Below are 14,835 nucleotides of genomic sequence, written 5' to 3' on the forward strand. Positions count from 1 at the left end.
TTCAGGGAGCCCACTCAGTTGTCAACTTCTTATTAAAATCTATTAATCTTTCCTGTGATATTCAAGTTGTATGTTTTCACATTTCTTCCATGACTTCAACAAAGAATGGAACAGCATTTTATCATGCTAGTTTGTTGGGGCTTTTTTGTTTTATTTTTTTAAGCTGAAAGAGATGTGGTAGAACTAATGCTGCAATTTTGGTAATACATTTAGTGTGGTATCTTATGTTAATTACCATATGTTAATTAAGATTGCTGAGGTGAGGGGATAGTGCAAGACTAATCAGTTACTCATTTTCTAACAAAAAAGGTAAGCAATAATTATTTGTGATGGAAAAAGAACTTGTTGGCTGGGAGCAAGTTATTAGTATTGCTTTTCCATTATGAGATTGTAATGTTGTAAATTATCTTTTTTCTCTTCCCCCTGACCCCATCAAAAGGCTGGCACATGGTGATAAATTTGCTGCATATGAAACACTGGGAGGCTTTGTGTGTGAAGAAGAGGGAGAGATACCTGATCGAAATAAATAGGAGCACCTGTGTGACAGACATGGAAAAAGTAAAAAGAAGCCAAGGTGAGAGAGCAGATGACTCATGACAAGAATTTCTCTTGCAGTGCTGGAGGCTGGCCAGCTGGAAGTGACAGAGAAGGATGAAAAAAGTGAATGTTTTAATTGGTCACAGGATATGAGATTAATTCAGCTTTGTGATGATGAACTCGTGGGTCTGAGCTTGTTGTCCAGCCTCTCCCTCTAGAGGGATGGGCACCTGAAGGAGGTCAGCCATCTCTCTGAGGACAGGATGATCACTTTTTTCAGACAGCTGAAGCCTAGGTGCCATGAAGCTTGCCCAAGGTGCCTACCAGCTGTCAGGTTCTAGGGTATACTGAAGCTGGTGTTTCCACTAGGGCTGGGGAAGAGATGCTGGTATCAAAAAGGTCTCACAAGACGTTATCTAGAATGTAGATAGAATGTGTAACTCAGTGCAGTTACCTGAGTTCAGCCCTGATCTAAAATGGGGTCTGCACAGCTGCAGTTGTACCACCTGAGTTAAGAGATGTGTCACACTGGAGGATGCTAAAGCAGAGAGGAAGGAGAAAGAGGGGCTGAAGTCCTTGTAAACTTGCCCCAAGTCCCCCTGTGAGCATGGACCAGTTAATACCCATTTATCCTTGTTCAGGGTAAAGAATTCACACAGCCAGGTGGAAGGAAATTTTGCCAAGGTGATCAGGAAGCTAAGAAGCCTGTCAAATAGGAGGAAGCTATAAAGATGTGCTGCACCTGGCCAAATGAAAGGTCAAAATGGGGCAGGAGGGGTTTCCATCAGTGTGCCAAGTAAGGGGCTGGGAAGGGGAGCAAAAACCCTGTCTGGCACAAGAGCAAATGGGTATGAAAATTTACAGCCTGGGGCCACGTGGTGCGAGGGAGATAGCAGTGGGAGAGCATCAAGGTTCAGGGACTGTAGTTGTTGTGTGATGTATGAAGAGAGCTGAGGTTGTTTACTCTGGAGAAAGGAAAGCTGAAGAGATCTAATTGCTGTCTTCAAGGACCTAAAGGGAATTTATAGAGAAGACACAGCCAGGCTCTTCTTGGGGGTGCACAGTGAAAGCATGAGAGGTAACAGTCACAAGCTGCAGCAAAGGGAATTATGACTGTTATAGGGGAAAAAAAGTGTTTGGAGAGCAAGTGGTTAAGCAGTGCAAAAGCTATGCTGGAGCCTCATATGTTGAGGACAAGAAACTCTCTTCTGATTTAGAATGGATATTATTAAAGTAACACAATAAATTAGATTGGAAGGGACCTCTGGAGGTCACCTAGCCAAGTCTCCTGCTGAAAATTTCCACATCAAATAAGGTTGTCCAGGGCCTCATCTAGCTGAATCTTAAATGTTGCCAAGGATAGAGATTACACAACTGCTCCGGGCAAACTTTTCCCAGGCTTAAAAACTCTCCCTGCAAAGATCCTAAATATGAGGATCCTGTTGACTTCAAAGGCAGTTGGATTGTGGCCTAGATGAGGCAGAGTATTTGTTTGCCATCGTTTTCTGAAATATCTGTGCTAACAAATTCAGCATTTCAGCTGTTCCCTGTTTTTCCTCAGTTATCAAGCTGTGTGAAATGTTCCTCTTTTGTGTCACTTCTTATCTAGATAAGAATTTTTCTCCTTTAATTATGGCTTTTCCTTGTTCAGTAAAATTTGGTTGTAGAAATCTTATGCAAATATGAACTGAATGGTTTTCCTGTCTAATTATAGCTCCATTTAGATGAGACGAGTATCAGTGGTACTGAGCGCTGGCTGAATTAAATACTGAATTTATTCAGCTAACAAAAGCTGAAGGACAGATTGTTTGCTTTATGGCACACAACATGGGTGGTTTCGCTGTTGGTTCAGAAGACTGAAAGAGACTTTTTGCATCACCAGTTCATTTCCCTGATACTGCAGGGAGCTCTGTCTTACCTTCTCTTTCACAAACTTAACAAGCTCCCATCTTATTTGCCCTCCCTGTGTTTTTGAAAAGTGTTGTGGATAAAGAAAAGAATTACACCCAGTGTTTATGATAGCATCATGCAGCAATTCATCACATACTGAACTTCATATTGTAGATAATGTAATACCTATATTATAAATAAGATGTTTGAATGCAGGTAATCGAGTGTCAAATGGTGGGCTTATGGCACTATGAATAACAAGACTTGGGACCATTTCTGGGCATGGACGTCAGTCCTCAATGTTCAGATTGATTTAGAAAACCCATTTGGTTACGTTCCACTGTTGTTAGTTGATATTCTGACAATAGTTTCTATTCATTCTCATTTGAGTTTCATTTGTTAGATTTCATTTATAGCACAAAGTTGTAATAACAGTTCTGTTGCTTCTCAAGTGTGTGTACATTTAGAGTTATTGAAGTGTCACTATAAATAGTCACGTGCTCACCATGTTCACTAAACTCCTTATTTATATTTATTGTGGAGTAATGAATCTGTAGTCCTACTGTGAGCTAGAGCTTATCAACGGGTGATGTATTGTGAAATACATTTTCAGTTTATAATAAGTGTTCCAAGTGTGCTGGTGTTAAAAAGCTGAGCAAAAGCATTTTTGATGGAGTATAAGGGGGGATTGAAGAGTTTGTTTCAATTATATTATTGTATTTATGTTTTATTTAAAACACTGGTGGAGAGCCGCAAGGCTGACGTACCTAAGCTAAAACTACAAAAGAAGGACAAGAAAAAAGCAAGCAGTTTCTGAAAACATCCTGGACTGGCATCTGGTTTCTTTGCTAATTTTTTGACAAGGACATCCTGGACTGGGATCTGGTTTCTTTGCTAATTTTTTGACAAGGTGGAATTCTCTCTAGCTCATTGTAGACGTGCAGTCTTTGCATTGAGTGCCTGTCTGATGGGTCATTGGAAGTATCATCGAGGTATTTGAGGAGTTGGGTTTTTTTGTTTTATTGTATTTCTTGCTGCTGTCATGTCACTGGACAGTCTGATGCCATCTGCAGCTAGGATGTGACTACGTATTTTATACGAAGTTAAATGTTTGTCTACAAGGAATAGGGCCTTGAGGCTATAAATTTGCTATTTGCATGCTGGTGGGTGAAGTTAGATAGCAATAACTTTTGGTCACTGCCAACTTCTCTTGGCCTGACCCACTCGGAGCTCGAAGACCTTCCAGGCATCCTACAGAAAAGCTAGCTGTGTAACAGATTTGGGCTGGAAGATGGATGAGATGCCCCTGGCAGTCAGTATGTTTCCAGAGCATTTCCATTTCTATCATTACCCAGCTGAAGTAAAATGTTACTTCCATTTGTTTTTTTTTCAAGTGGCTGCTTGGTGGAGTTCATTTGCATAGTGGTATTTTTGTCAGTGGTCAGTTCATTTCAAATCTAATTCATTTGGGAGAGCTCAGACCTTTTAAGCGAGCACGCTTTTTTCCAATGTTAAATCCAGCTAAAACAGCCTAGAATGAATTGGAGCACTGGCCTAGAAAGGAGAGGCTTCACAGCCCATTACCGATCCCCTGAGCCAGCTCATCCCCTTGACTGCCATGTAATGTTTGTTTAATGTAAAACTTCCATATAAAACAAAACAAAACCAAACCCGAAAAGCAGAACGGCAGCTCTTTGGCATTAAGATATTAAAATGTGAAGGTAGTGAAAATGAGATTTCCTTTCATAAGTGCATCAGCGACCTTAGGGGAACCCTCAGCAGGGAAATGCCACAGTGGTGAGAAGAGGCTCAACTCGGAGGAGGTGGATGAGCATGTTTGGCAGCGTGGGCTGGAGTCGCTGGGGAGTTTTGTTTTCAGCTTCAAGGGAGAGGAGGCCCTTGTGAGAGCCGGTGAGGATTTCTTAAAATAAGTGCTCTGGGCCAGTCTGTCACTGTGCATGTTACCAAGTATGTCTGGGCAGGAGCGTGTCAGTCTGGGAGTTACTGAGGATTGCTATGCATAAGTGAGCACGTCATTTCGTGAGTCACTGAGGATTTCTATGCATGAGTGACTGTTTCTGTGCTTGAATATGAATAAATAACATCCAGAGCCTCCAGTCATTCTAAAAAGGTTTAATCAAGGCTATCAAATAACTGGATTGTCAAAAAACATAGCTCGCTGAATTTATTCATGAGATTTCAGGGACTAAAGTAAATTCAGCATCCCAGCAGTTTCTCCCAGGTCTTTTAAAGCTCCCAGGAAGATCAAAGACAGACCCCTAATTAAGATCCTTAAAAATATAAAACCAAAACGGAATCACTTGTGTGAAAGGTGGAAGTGATGTGTTCAGTCCTCTGCACGTATCCCCTGTTGTGGGATGCTCTCAAGCTCGACAAGTGTCTCCGTGGTCACTGGTGGATCTGTCAAGCTTTGCACCGTGTCGGGCATTGACTGTAAAGTTCACCCGTTGGCGGGCTGGGGATTGGAGATACTTGGCAAGGAGGAGAGCATGTGTAAAATGTGAGTGACAGCCTGCAAATACTTGCTGAAGGTACTGGGAAAAAATGCAAGGGAGAGAGAGTTTGGGAGCTCAGTCGCTGAGCATATGTTGACGTTACACTTTACCTACTTGTGTTTTCACACAGGCCTACTGAAGTCTGGCACTTCCAGCGAGTCGCTCGCCCGGTCTGCCCCTGCATCCCACTGTCAGCCTGGCCTTGCCTTACCCCCGCCTGCCCCTGCATCCCACTGCCACCACTGTCAGCCTGGCCTTGCCTTACCCCCGCCTCGCACTGGGACCCCAGGGCACCTTCGTGTCACAGCCCTCCCACGCTTGCAGTTCTGTCATTTCATCTTCAGCTCTCGGATGCCATCACTCCCACCCCGTGGTGTGGCAAAAATGAAGTTAATTGAGGTGAGTAGGCCGTTCTGTAGATGAATATAAAGACATTCCAGGAATGAATACAGTACAAAGAATTAAGGCACCTGCGGGCTAGCCACGGAAGTCAAGTTAGGAAGAAATAAATGGCCGAATGCTTTGTACAGAGGTCTTCAAACACAAGTTATCATGACAGTTATGGAATCAGCAGAGCCAGTTAGGTCCTTGTGGCAGGGTGGGAGCTGGGGTGCCCAGAACCACTGCAGCACTTGCAGGCTGTAGGCAGGCCTTTCTGTTCTCTCTGTCGCAGCCCTTTCCCATGATCCTGTGGCAGGGTGAGAGCTGGGGTGCCCAGCACCACTGCAGCACTTGCAGGCTGTAGGCAGGCCTTTCTGTTCTCTCTGTCGCAGCCCTTTCCCATGGAGGGCTTTCACGATGGGAAGCCAAGCTCTGAAGACACCCTCTGCTCCTGGGGGAACTTCTGCGCAGGTACTTCTGCAGTAAGCTCTGAGCAAATGGACCTCTGCTCTGAACTTACCAGACCCCTTCTAAAAGGCTATTTTTTTCACTATGGGTGTCACGAAGTTGGTGGGTGAGTCAGTTTGACCCTGAGATGGCAAGATACAGGTTTTGAAGCAGCACTTGTTAAAGAATAGTGTAATGTTTTTCCCTTTAATAATTGAGTAGCCCCAAGTGTTAAGGAGTCTCGGTGAATATCTGTGCCGTGCATCTCTTTCTGAAAGAAAGTTAAAGAAATGATGAATTCTTTCCTCTCAGCAACCCGATCTGATTACATCAGACTTCCTGGGATTCAACTTCAACAGTTGCTTGTCATCCTGGTGCTGATCTCATCCAAATGTTTGGGTTGCTGGCAGATGGCATTGTTTGCATCTGAGGTGAAGCTGATGTAAAGTTTTGAGTAATTTTCTTATTGCTGATTTTTTATCCTTGCTGTGTAGCAATGTATGCTAGAGGCTTACAGAGAACTCTGTGTAACGCAGCCTGCCTAAGTACAAAGCTGGAACTGAGATGCTAAAGTGCTAAAATAAAAGCAGTTATTGAAAGCTAGTCAAATATTATCTGCAGAGGGTTTGCTGCCCTATCTCTGTTGTGCAGCTACATCTCTTGTGGAGCAGTTGCAGCAAATAAATAGGGTGCGGGAATACTGCAGACATCCTTGGAAGAGAAAGACATAGAGATAAATGCAGATAAACGTGAAATACAATTATCCAGCTTGGAAATGGGTTGCCACACAATTCTTACTGCCTTTCCTTTGGGGAATTTTATATACACACAGACCTTCCACTTTCATCCTCTGCTAGGTGGCACTTCCCATAGTCTAGTAGACATTAGCAGCCCTCAAAAGCTTTTGTTCATTACTGGCTGAAAGATAACATCCTTGCTGCCTGCTGAATCACTGACTGACAGGGCTGCGAGGTTTTCCCTAGCTGAGGTTTGCTGGCAGTTGACTGATGAGCAAAACCTCTCAGCCAGCCCTGGGTAATGCCAGGGGTCCCCCCAGCTGTGATCCCCTGGCAGCTGGGGGGTTCTGCTCTTACAGGGCAGGTGAGAGAGGTCTCCTGGCTGGTCAGCAGCTGGAGCTTGTGGTGGCTGCGCCACGTCTCTTGGCTCACATCCTGGTTTCTGTCCTGAGCTCGTGGGACTTGGCTGGTGTCTTGGTTTCTGTTTCTGGCCGTAGGTCCTTGGTGATATAACTTTGCTCCAGCCCTTGGCCCTAACAAGTACTCAAGATTTCTTGCACAGCCTGAGGTTGGCACTTCAATCCCCTCTCAGTCCACATAGTTATGGGGTTGTAGTGGTAAATCCCTCGTTGCTTGTTGGTCTGCATGCCTAATCTTTTTTCTGCATTTTCAGCTACTAGCTGTGCTTGCCTTTCCTGTTGCAGCTTTTCGTGCCTTTCGTGCCAGTTTCAGAGCTGATTCCTACAAACTGGAGGAAAAGTATAAAATTGCAGTTCTTCTTATGCAAGAAATTCAAATTACTAAGTATCTTATTTGGGTTTGTGGGGTTTTTTTGTTTTTTAGGGTTTTTTGGGGGGTTTGAAATAGTAACTCATTCAGCAAAGCAAAATTGTGGAAGAGAGAGAGAGAAAAGTAAGAATATGCTTGGTTTTTAAGTGCTTCCATGAGCTGTGTAAGAGAAAAGGGCAAGATATGCAGTCCCCTGTGATCTCAAGCTGGGGAACATGCAAAGATCTCAGCTGTGGAAAGTCATCAGACGGAAAGGAAGAAAGCAGACTTCTTTTGCCTATGTTTTTGGAACACTTTGGGTGAAATCTTTGGCACTTGCAGACGGGACTTCCAGCCGCTCCCTTTGCAATGGCTTCATGAAGTCATATTTCTGAGTAACACGCCACTGATGTAGCAGGCACACCACCCAAAGCAGAGGCAACAGCCTAAAACCATGGTAGATGGCAGCAAGCTAGAGCACAGCACGGCCACCTGTAGCATGGCTGCACTGGCCAAGTCCTGTAACAGAGACATAAAAGCAGGAGAAGAAGAAAAATGGTTTCTTAAAGTGGCACTAGCTAAATGAAATGTATGGTGTAGTCTTTATAGCACCCCTTTCCCATGTCACTTAGGATTCTTTGCCACCTTCCCTGGTCTAGTCATGCCTGTAAAACTTGATAGTGCGGGGAAAGCTTGTGTGGCTTTAAGAGATAAACCCAGCTACGCTTTCTGGCTCCTTATCTAGCCATCTGCAGGGAATCAGCAGACAGAACAGATAAGCCGAGACAAGATGAGACAAAGGATTACTAGATATGGCACAAGAAAGGCAGTTACTTTGAGTAGGAAGTGTTTGGGGTCCAATTGAAGAAGAGAAATTTGGGGGTTCCCTTGAACACAGGAGAAATCAAGGTTTTGTATAGGATTCATGAATTAAAAAAAAAAAGTGAAAACTCTGTCATCAATTTTTCTTCATTTCATGAAATTTGCGGGAAATAGTGGACTTTGAACTGCCTAAAAGGGCCTGGATTCACTGCTAACTGCAGGGCTGTGCTGGATTCATCTGCCTGGCTATAAAGTAACTGGTTTAGCAGAGTAATGAAAGCTAGCTAACTTTTGTAACACTTGGGCATTAATTAACAGAGTATCTGTGCATATGCATAAGATGACTTAGCAGACAATGTTCATTTGAGGGAAGGTGGAAAATATGAAATCTTACATGAAAGCTAATACTTGACTTTGCCTGCATTAAGTATGTTGCAATTTTCATGGGAAATACAATAGAGAAAGTAAAGTAAAGCAATTGGACTTGGTTTTGCTGCTCTACACAAAGTAGCCATATTAAGTTAGAAAATTTTAGACAATATTTTTAGTCACATTCCTCTTGACCTACCATAAAAATGTATTTTGTCAGGTCTAGTAACCTAGTTAGAGTATTCGGAGTAGTTGAACATTAGACTATGATTCATACATGAATTAAAAAAAAAAAGTGAAAACTCTGTCATCAATTTTTCTTCATTTCATGAAATTTGCGGGAAATAGTGGACTTTGAACTGCCTAAAAGGGCCTGGATTCACTGCTAACTGCAGGGCTGTGCTGGATTCATCTGCCTGGCTATAAAGTAACTGGTTTAGCAGAGTAATGAAAGCTAGCTAACTTTTGTAACACTTGGGCATTAATTAACAGAGTATCTGTGCATATGCATAAGATGACTTAGCAGACAATGTTCATTTGAGGGAAGGTGGAAAATATGAAATCTTACATGAAAGCTAATACTTGACTTTGCCTGCATTAAGTATGTTGCAATTTTCATGGGAAATACAATAGAGAAAGTAAAGTAAAGCAATTGGACTTGGTTTTGCTGCTCTACACAAAGTAGCCATATTAAGTTAGAAAATTTTAGACAATATTTTTAGTCACATTCCTCTTGACCTACCATAAAAATGTATTTTGTCAGGTCTAGTAACCTAGTTAGAGTATTCGGAGTAGTTGAACATTAGACTATGATTCATACAGTGTAAAAAAATTACCAACTCTCTGTGCAAGGAGAAAGTAATCTGTTTGACAGAATTAGTCAGTATATTACAGCTTTCAAACTAAGGCACAATACTGTGTTTTTCTTATACGTTAGTTGTGTACAATTATTCAGAATATCTAACACATTTTGTTTGTGTTGCAAGTGAACATACATCAGCAGTTTGTTTCCCCAACAGCTCTTTTGCAGTTTGAATGTCTATTTCTCTAATGTTAGTTTACAACAATGCTGGTTAGAAAAAGTGAGATGAGGACAGTCATGGATAAAATATGAAATAAATATTAATTGTGGAATTCTTTCAGAGTAATGAAAGCTAACTAACTTTTGTAACACTTGGATGTTAATTAACAGAATATCTGTGCATATGCATAAGATGACTTAGCAGACAATGTTCATTTGAGGGAAGGTGGAAAATATGAAATCTTACATGAAAGCTAATACTTGACTTTGCCTGCATTAAGTATGTTGCAATTTTCATGGGAAATACAATAGAGAAAGTAAAGTAAAGCAATTGGACTTGGTTTTGCTGCTCTACACAAAGTAGCCATATTAAGTTAGAAAATTTTAGACAATATTTTTAGTCACATTCCTCTTGACCTACCATAAAAATGTATTTTGTCAGGTCTAGTAACCTAGTTAGAGTATTCGGAGTAGTTGAACATTAGACTATGATTCATACAGTGTAAAAAAATTACCAACTCTCTGTGCAAGGAGAAAGTAATCTGTTTGACAGAATTAGTCAGTATATTACAGCTTTCAAACTAAGGCACAATACTGTGTTTTTCTTATACGTTAGTTGTGTACAATTATTCAGAATATCTAACACATTTTGTTTGTGTTGCAAGTGAACATACATCAGCAGTTTGTTTCCCCAACAGCTCTTTTGCAGTTTGAATGTCTATTTCTCTAATGTTAGTTTACAACAATGCTGGTTAGAAAAAGTGAGATGAGGACAGTCATGGATAAAATATGAAATAAATATTAATTGTGGAATTCTTTATTTAAACATAATTTTAAAGTACAATGAGAAGTATTTTCTATAGCTAGAAAATTTGCATGTTGTAATATGTCCATGAAATTAATGAATTGTTTTTTTTTTCTTTTTGCAGTATTTGTCCTGCAAGCTTTTAGTATTTCAATAAATCATAGCTGCTCATGAGAATAGCCTGACACTGGTGCTAATTGAATGGTACCGGATTGTTAGCTTTGATCTGTGATGAGGTTTCCATGGTGATATCCCCAGATGAGTCTATGGCCACTATAGCAATTTCTTTGTGCTGATGTGACTCTGAACTGCCTACCTAGCCAAGGATGAAATCCCAGTTCTGCTGAAAATCAATCAGAGTTTGCTGTTGATTTCAGTGAATTTGATACTGTCTCTATCATGACTGGATTTGGAAACATGCTCTGGGGTCATGTAGGTTCCAAATGAAGGCAGTCTGTAGTCAAGATAATACTTTTAAACTGTTCAGTGTGTTACTTGAAACCAGATGGAATTTGCTGACATTCAAACCCATTCCCAGGCTGACCATGTCTCCACATTAAATGAGTTACACCAGCCGTTTCCCTCGTAACTTATACCCTTAATCTGTGCTTAGTTGATTTCATTGCATAGAAGCCCTTAGAACAGAGTGGGACGATGTCACATAAGGGATCATAAAAATACAGGAGATGGTTCCCCTTCAAAGAGCTTACAGCTGGGTACAGATGAGCTTATGAGAAAGAGTGGGGAAGAGTGAGGTAAAATTTGGGGGTTCCCTTGAACACAGGAGAAATCAAGGTTTTGTATAGGATTCGTTAATTAAAAAAAAAAAAAAAAGCGAAAACTTTGTCATCAATTTTTCCTCATTTCATGAAATTTGCAGGAAATAGTGGACTTTGAACTGCCTAAAAGGGCCTGGATTCACTGCTAACTGCAGGGCTGTGCTGGATTCATCTGCCTGGCTATAAAGTAACTGGCAGAGTAATGAAAGCTAACTAACTTTTGTAACACTTGGATGTTAATTAACAGAATATCTGTGCATATGCATAAGATGACTTAGCAGACAATGTTCATTTGAGGGAAGGTGGAAAATATGAAATCTTAGATGAAAGCTAATATTTGGTATAAGAATTAAAAGAACTTTGCATTAAGCATGTTGCAATTTTCATGGGAAATACGATAGACATGTAAAACAATTGGAGTTGGTTTTGCTGCTCTACACAAAGTAGCCATATTAAGTTAGAAAATTTTAGACAATATTTTTAGTCACATTCCTCTTGACCTACCATAAAAATGTATTTTGTCAGGTCTAGTAACCTAGTTAGAGTATTCGGAGTAGTTGAACATTAGACTATGATTCATACAGTGTAAAAAAATTACCAACTCTCTGTGCAAGGAGAAAGTAATCTGTTTGACAGAATTAGTCAGTATATTACAGCTTTCAAACTAAGGCACAATACTGTGTTTTTCTTATACGTTAGTTGTGTACAATTATTCAGAATATCTAACACATTTTGTTTGTGTTGCAAGTGAACATACATCAGCTAGTGTAAAAAAAAATTGCCAACTCTCTGTGTAAGCAGAAAGTAATCTGTTTGACAGAGTTAGTCAGTATATTACAGCTTTCAAATTACGCCACAATACTGTGTTTTTCTTATACGTTAGTTGTGTACAATTATTCAGAGTATCTAACGCATTTTGTTTGTGTTGCAAGTGAACATACATCAACTGTACATTTGTTTCCCCAACAGTTCTTTTACAGTTTGAATCTCTATTTCTCTAATGCTAGTTTACAACAATGCTGGTTAGAAAAAGTGAGATGAGGACAGTCATGGATAAAATATGAAATAAATATTAATTGTGGAATTCTTTATTTAAACATAATTTTAAAGTACAATGAGAAATATACTCTATAGCTAGAAAATTTGCATGTTGTAATATGTCCATGAAATTAATGAATTGTTTTTTTTTCTTTGTGCAGTATCTGTCCTGCAAGCTTTTAGTATTTCAATAAATCATAGCTGCTCATGAGAATAGCCTGACACTGGTGCTAATTGAATGGTACCGGATTGTTAGCTTTGATCTGTGATGAGGTTTCCATGGTGATATCACCAGATGAGACTATGGCCACTATAGCAATTTCTTTGTGCTGATGTGACTCTGAACTGCCTACCTAGCCGAGGATGAAATCCCAGTTCTGCTGAAAATCAATCGGAGTTTGCTGTTGATATCAGTGAATTTGATACTGTCTCTATCATGACTGGATTTGGAAACATGCTCTGGGGTCATGTAGGTCCCAAATGAAGGCAGTCTGTAGTCAAGATAATACTTTTAAACTGTTCAGTGTGTTACTTGAAACCAGATGGAATTTGCTGACATTCAAACCCAGGCTGACCATGTCTCCACATTAAATGAGTTACACCAGCCGTTTCCCTCGTAACTTATACCCTTAATCTGTGCTTAGTTGATTTCATTGCATAGAAGCCCTTAGAACAGAGTGGGACGATGTCACATAAGGGATCATAAAAATACAGGAGATGGTTCCCCTTCAAAGAGCTTACAGCTGGGTACAGATGAGCTTATGAGAAAGAGTGGGGAAGAGTGAGGTAAGGAGAACTGCCAGTGACCAAAGCAAATCAGTTGCTTGACTACATTGGGCTTGATATTTTGCCATTTGAATAATTGACATCATTTTTAAGGAGGCTTTCAAAGGAAAACTAAGTGATTTGCTCTTCTGTGTGAAGCAGGTGGAAGAAAGCATGGCAGTGCTTTTTGAAAACTGAATGGGCAGCAGAGACTGGCAGCATGGGCAGAGGGATGGCAAGGTGGGTGAGGATGCAGCACTGGCAAACCCAAGAGAAACGTAGATGTCCCTCAAAGTGAAGTTGGCAGCAAAACTCTGGTGTGACAGCTAGTTACACCTAATGGAGGAAAATAAAGAAAGGGGGGGAAGGGCCAAGATGAGATGATGTTATTTTAACAGTACTCTGAATTGTTCTAAATATGGCAAGATTGCATTTGCCAGGACAAGAAAAAAGGAAGCTCCTGTAAATACATGAGACAGGTTAAGCTCCTGTTAGGACATGAGATGGGTTCTTGGAGAGAATTTTTAGGTGCAAGTGCAGTTAAGAGAATCTGTAATTTTCTAGAGATGATGTGAAAAGAAATTGGTGAGCTTTAGATGTAATCAGGGTAATTTATGCTAATACCCCAGGTACTGGAAGGCTGCTATAATCAGGCAGCCTTTTTTAGGTACTGGAAGGCAGCCTTTCAGTACCTAAAGGGAGCCTACAGGAGAGAAGGGGAGGGATTCTTTATCAGGGAGTGTAGTGATAGGATGAGGGGTAATGGTTTAAAACTGAAAGAGGGGAGATTTAGATTAAATATTAGGGAAAAAATTTTTACTGTGAGGGTGGTGAGGCAGTAGAACAGGTTGCCCAAAGAAGTTGTGGATGCCCCTTCCCTAGAGGTGTTCAAGGCCAGGCTGGATGGGCCTTTGAGCAACCTGGTCTGGTGGGAGGTGTCCCTGCCCAGGGCAGGGGGGGTGGAATTTGATGACCTTTAAAGTCCTTCCAACCCAAACCACTCTATGATTCTATATAAAAGAATCTCTGAAGAGCTCTGAGTATAAAACAGTTTTCAAACTTTTCCACCTCCTTATGCTAGTGAGACAGCCTCGTATCAGATAACAAAGTACAGAAGAAGCATTTCTGTTATATTTCAACAGCTTTTTAAAGGTGAGAAAGGGACAAGGAACAGGGCTGATTGTAGGTCAAAAGATCTCTTCAGGAAGGATGTGAGCTGTGAGTTTTACCATCCATTCTTTTGGACTAATAAGTAGCTGTTTCTCCTAGCAAGAAGTATGTGCCAAATAATATCCCCTTCCTTGCTCCTTGTGTTATAGTTGAGCTATGAGTGTGTGGAAAGGTTCAAGAAAGACATTTAAGGAAAGTGAGGAAAGATGTGTTAAAAATAAAGGTATGTCTTTTAAGAAATTGCTTTGAATTTATTGAAGAAACTTTTTTTTTTTTTAATGAAGAAGGCAAAACAATCTCATTTGTGCCAGCTTTATGTTTAGTTCTTTAACTCATGTAAATATTGAGTAAATCCAATGCACTTGAGAAAACAGTGGTGCTTTTCTTACTAGACTGCAAAGAAACTGTTCTCATGGAGCACTGATGACCTCTTGTGGATAGCTGGTAAAGCGGCAGGTTTGTCCCATGTGTCCCATTCGAAGGAGTTCGAATTTTTATTCAATTAGGGAGAGTCACAACATTGGCTGCAACACTAACTATTCCTATACAAGTCCTTTTTTTAAGTGGGGGGTATAAGCTTACTCTCAGATAGTGAGGTTTTGCCTCTTCACTAGAATTTCACCCATTTGAGGTTAATGTTCTAAGTGAAAAGGTGTTTTTTTAAAAAGCCATATTAGTGAAACAAAAAAGCAAATAAACTCAGTGCAATTAAAGCCTTCTAAGTAAATGTTCCTTTCAGACGAAATGTTTGCAACTCAAAAGTTGTGGCAGTAGTATACAGGAAACAAGT

Source organism: Calidris pugnax, unplaced genomic scaffold (assembly GCF_001431845.1).
Source record: "Calidris pugnax isolate Ruff unplaced genomic scaffold, ASM143184v1 scaffold42, whole genome shotgun sequence".
Classification (NCBI taxonomy): Eukaryota; Metazoa; Chordata; class Aves; order Charadriiformes; family Scolopacidae; genus Calidris; species Calidris pugnax.